Raw genomic sequence first — 6,000 nt, 5'->3', positions numbered from 1 at the left:
TCTCTATCAAGTATTTTGTTTCCTTGTGCTCCCCCATCCGCATCTGAAGTCTCTAATCTTACACCTACACTGCAACTTCTTTGGGCCTCTGTCCTTGGTTAGTCTTCCCCACTCCCCACCCTCCCCAAATGCTACCTCTTTTGCCTTCAAACACAAATCTCTCTAGTGCACACACACCAACACAAACTACCTCAGTTTGCCAACACCTGCATGTTTCTGTACACACATTCTCATCCACTCTGACAGCTCTCCCTGGATCACTAGCTGAAATAGAGCTGTTACTCTCCCCACCCTTCTCTCTCTCCAAGTTAACCTTGCACAAGGTCTCCTGTCATAGCCACAGTGGATAGTACTGCCATCCTGCCCATTGCTCAAACACGTAATCCAAGCATCATCTTCAACTTAGACTTCTCTATAGGTCCTCTCCTAATAGCTATGTACAACTATTACAGAGCCTTGCTACTTAGTGCATGAGGTAAAGTTTTCCCACCCATCCATATAGATAAAAGTCTTCTCCACGCTCTCATCATCTCACATCTTGGTTATTCCAGTATTATTTCTTCCAATCCTGCCAAATACCACCTTGTTAGATTGTCAAATAAGAACACACACACTTTATCCTACACTGCCATTCACACCTGGGAGGAGCTTTCCAGAAATACCTGTGCAGGATCCTGTTATCTTCAAATCCTTCCTTCAAACTCTCTTTACCACCGTGCCAACGAAATGCTGAGAAAACTGCTGTGGTAAGCTCCCGGACCCACACTGTCATCGGGTCCTTCTGCTTCCCTGTCTCCACGGCCAGCTGCTGTCATCTCTCATTTTACACCTACACTGCAAGGTCCTTGGGCCAGGGACAGCCTCTTGTGTTTGTATAGTGCCACCCAGAGCAAAGCTCACTTTATGACTAGGGCTTCTAGGGAACATCGACCAGTACTGCAAACCACAGCAAAGCATCATTGCGGTAAGAGCAGCTGTCTCTGTCAGCATAGCTTTCCTTACTGCAGAAGGGAGAGAAACCCCAGCAGACCTTTCTTCCCACACTTGTCTGCTTGCAGCTTCTCTTAACAAAACAGTGTCTGCTTGACTTGGAGGCAGTCTCTCCGAGGGACACATCAGTGACTCACACTTTGAAGCCTGTCTAGCAGTCAACCAGCCCTCTTTCCCTCATCAGAGAAAGAATAAGGTAAAGCTTTAAGAGACACAACAAACAAAAACAGTGTCAAAACAAGCAGGGGCCAGATCCAGAACCTATTATATTTAAAGGAAATGCTAAATTTACTTTAATGGGCTTTGACAAAGGTCCGCTGTTATACAGAAAAACAGGCTTTTGCTGAAATTGGTCGAGTCGTCACAGTAAGAGGCAGAGCTCTCTTCCAGTCCCACCACTGAGTTATTCAGCCATTCCCAGCCACCTGCTGGCAGTTCACACTCCCTCTCCGGGCTGCCTTCCTGTAAAACTAACATATTCCAGCTGTTCTGTGGTCCCAGGCCTTAACCCTTGCCTCCCCTTACTGAGTACTTACTGTCTTCCTCTGCATCTTCCCTTTTCCCAAGCAACTTCATGTCATGCTCTTTTATGCAACTCTCTGATGAGGCCTAAGAGAAAGGTGAACCGTTTAGACTGCAGAGTAAAACAAACAAACAAGATCCAAATTGGGATCTTCTTCCTTTGAATTCAGGCATGGGAATTCTGTAGGGGTGAATAAGATAAAAATAATGATCTGTTCTGGATCTGAATATTTTGCAACCACTTGGTATTTTAATTCTAATGAGAACATAAAAATAAATGATAAACAGGTCTTTAGCATTGCCCTTTCAAATTTATATCTTAGGAAACAAAATTAGTCCTTGCCACCCAAGTTTTATATATATCCTCTATATATACATTTCATACATATATGGATATAGACTTCCTTATTCTAGTTCTATAGGAAAATTCCTGCCTTGGTATATTTATAATATGATATTATAGCAGACACAGCGTTAGTACTGTTGCCATGTGTTACTGGTCATCATGAGAACAAAGCCAAGGAAAAAACCCTACAGTTTCTTTATGAAAAGAAAAAAAAAAAGTCTTATTTTGATTTCACTAAACTAAACAAAAAAGTATTATGAGAATTTCATATGTGTCTGCTTGTCATCCACTTCTGTTCCCAGACACTGTAGTTTATAGTGATGATCAGATACAGCACACAGAATGAGTACTTATTCTTCAGCTCCACCTGTGGTTCCCACCTATCAGGGGAAGGGTAAGTTCTTGCTGCCATTAATTCTTCAAGAAGATTGCTTTACTTTGCTGCTTTTCAATATACATTTTCACATCCTCAGGCCCTGTGTGTGGCCAGCCATCGTAACTGTTTCAGTTGGAAAGAACATCAAGTAGAATCTGTCAGTAAGTCAAATGCACGGAAATAATTGAGGTTCTAAAATGTGAATGTGGGAGATGGTGTGGGGAGAATATGTACACTTCTGAAAGAAACCTCTCAGCAATAAGAGGTGTACAATGACTGTACAGAGATTGTATAGTCGCATTCCAGCTGTTCACATATGAAGAGTCAATTTATATTCTGTATGTTCTGTCTGTTTTGTGACAGGACATACATAGTTCATATTATAAAGTCATTAGCTGATAGACCTTATTGCAGGACTAATGTACTCTGTCACATTCCTACACACGGAAGCACTTGGGGCTGAAAGTAAAATATCTGTGAGTGATAACATTGACTTGCGCCTTACTGGAGGTATTTACATATGGCAAGCCAGCTGTCAAAAGGAGAAAGCTGATTCAGTGTTCTCTATAAAGACTTAAGACAGTTTGAGAAACAGCCTCAGTTATTAGGAACAACAAGGTTTTGGTGATCATCAAACATACTAACAGGAGGCTAAAGCGCACCTGGGCCTACATCTGAACTTTCATGTAGTTCAGAGTCCTTATAAATAAAGGAACAAGGATTGGAATAGCATTTTTACTACAGAGAAATAGAGCAACAAATAAAATTCATTCCAATTTTGAATTTTTTACTTGTATACAGTGATACATATCTACATTTTCAATCTTTAAAAATATTTTTTTAATTATATATTACTTCTAAAGGCATCAGGAACTGTACAGCATGGAAAGTAATGACAGCATTGTATATCCATAGGAAGTACTTCAACAGGTAGATGTAGAAAAACGGATAAAATGGATTACCCTAAAGCATGCAGAAATTGGTTCACAGATGTTTCAAAATTTTGCAGCTGAATTCTGAAAGAAATTCTATTAGGACGAGAGGAAATGGCCACAAGTTGTGCCAGAGGAGGTTTAGATTGGATATTAGGAAAAATTTCTTTATTGAAAGGGTGGTCAAGCATTGGAACAGGCTGCCCAGAGAGGTGGTGGAGTCACCATCCCTGGAGGAGTTAAAAAAACTTGTAGATGTGGCACTTCAGGACATGGTTTAGTAGGCATGGAGGTGTTGGGTTGATTGCTAGACTAGATGATCTTAGAGGTCTTTTCCAACCTTACTGATTCTATGATTCTATGATTAAACAATGAGCAAATTTGGGAAATCCTATGCAAACCACAAAAAAATCCTGTGGATGAGGACTCATCTTCTCTACTGAGCCCATATCCAGAGGCTTTTCCCCGCCCCTAAGGAAGCTAATCAATGAGATATGGAATCTAATCTGGATATTTATTTCTAGATCAAGTATAGATTATTCCTTGGTTCCTTTTACCTTTTGTAATTTGGGGTTTTTAGATCCTGCCTCATAAGCTTTGTAAACTCAGAGTCCATTTGAAACTTTTCACTATGATACGAGTACCTTGTGGAAGAAGCGAGCCAGTAGTGTCTACCAACCTAGACTACAACTGACTTTCAAGACAGCTAAGATGGAGTCACATGGCTTTTTGTATATGCTTCATTTGAAGATGCTAAAATTGTATGTCTGAAAAGTAGGAATTTGAGATGAAGTATTGATTTTAACCCTGAGTTACAAATCTCTCTGATTTATTTTTCTATTTGACTCTTTAGGGACATTTATAGGGAAACTGAAAACATTAATTTCCTGCTCAAACTTCTTTTTATGGCAATTGGTATGCTAGTAACAGAGCCTTCAATTGCCACACTCTTAAAATGGCTGCAGGAAGTCCAAGGTATGGGGACATAGGGCAAAAGGCATAACTTTGTCTATCTTCTCTTTACTATTTTGAGTAACTGGTGCCCTTACTATAAGCTAGGTTTATGGTAATGATTACATCCTTCTAATATACTGTACAACAATGAAGTTTAACAGAGATGCTTTAGCAAGCTCTTGCAAAGCAATGTATCAACGTCCAAAAGCAAAGCTGACCAGTCTTTAAAAGCATAGTGATTGCCATTACAAGTTGCTAAGTAAGGTGTTTAGAAGTATTTAAAAGACATGATCTCTGGGCTAGCTGGCATTTTTCTGAAGACATTTTCTAATTTTTTTTCTTACTCAGATGGCTTCAAATGGTGATTTGGGCAGCTGGAACCTGGGGGCATATTTGCTTCATTACATACATTATTTTGTCAGCTGGAGCTGATTTTTTGTTAATATACAGATGGACACAGAAAACCTTCAAAGACCTTACAAATATATTTTGTTTTAAATGTAAATACCACCCTGGTATCATTAATAGCCAAGCTAGCTCGTTTCTCTTAGCATTCTATGCCTTATATGCCAATAATCTCAGGGCTTTATTTTGCCTGATATAAATTTTCATTAAGCCTGAGGAGGGCTCTTTCTGTCTTTCCTGACTGATTCAGGTTTAATTGGCCTCCAAGGATAGCAAGCTGCTTGAGGGTTCTTTCAGAATCTGTGTTCCTCTGCTTCTTTGCCAAATATTTTTTTTATTTCATCTAGCAATTTGTTTCTATCAGCTTCTTTTCCCCATTTTCCCTGCCAGAGACAAAGCTGCTATGTTTTTTCTTTCATTATATTTTATAAGCATTTCCCCCCATCAGTGTTCTCAGACGAAACACTGTTTTTTCAGGTAGCTCCACCTTTTCTTTCAAAGTCTATTCTGATATGTCCCCAAAAAAGGTTTAGTCAGAAGATTTTTGCTATTTGTCTCCACTCCAGTCTAACTGAATCTCCATAATAGATGTGTGGGCTGACCATGCCATTTAACCTCTTTCCAGCAAGGCCAAACCAAGTGTAAGGAAGTCAGAACATAATTGAATCTAAGATAGAGACAGCGTGGAAAAAAAGAAGACCCAAAAAAACCTGTTCTATAAGGAACTCAAAATTATACAGAAAAGTACTTTCCTTTCAACTTTCTTTCTCTTTTTTAATAATCGTATAGAATTCTTGGAGCTTTTTTTCCTTCTTTCTACCAGGGAAGAGTAGGATTCTTATATGATTTCCTTTAAACCGAATTAAGAGCTTTGCTATCATTGTGCATTTTCCTGATGTTTTATTCTCTTCTGTGTGGGTACAGAAGCCTCCATTTCAGCAATATATTATTTCCATAAGCAGTACTGAATCTATTATTTGCTTGCCGTACCTCTAATTGTGCTTTCAGGGTTTCAGAAATAGTCCCATTCTGCAACAGTAATTAGCAGATTTCTAAGCTGGTAGCTCACAGTTTGCTTTTTTGGGCTGCCTTTGTAGCCAGTACTCCTCTGTTCCTCTATGCAGCTTTATTTATTTAACAAATTTCCAACAATAAAGTTTGTGGCAGTCAAAGCCATCTCTCTTTTCACAGATGATCACAACATTCAGATTAATGGCCATTTCATATGGCTGAGTACTCGGAGAGCCAAGCTTAGCCTGAGATGGATGCTGATCTCTCACAGATGATACTTGGGTTTTCAGCAGTGTAAACTACAAATTTTGAACGATGACATTCTCAAATATGCTCTCACATTAATGTCATATTCTGATGTTCAAGAGCCTTTAAAAATGGAAGAGACAACTGTTCCAGAATTTGGTGAAGTTCTGGATAGTAACAGCAGAAATTGTATCAAGAAGAGTCTAGCAAAAGTCAGT

This window comes from Mycteria americana, chromosome 9, assembly GCF_035582795.1.
Source record: "Mycteria americana isolate JAX WOST 10 ecotype Jacksonville Zoo and Gardens chromosome 9, USCA_MyAme_1.0, whole genome shotgun sequence".
In the NCBI taxonomy this organism is placed as follows: domain Eukaryota; kingdom Metazoa; phylum Chordata; class Aves; order Ciconiiformes; family Ciconiidae; genus Mycteria; species Mycteria americana.
The sequence above is the reverse complement of the archived record's forward strand: the minus strand, read 5'-3'. Positions refer to the sequence as shown.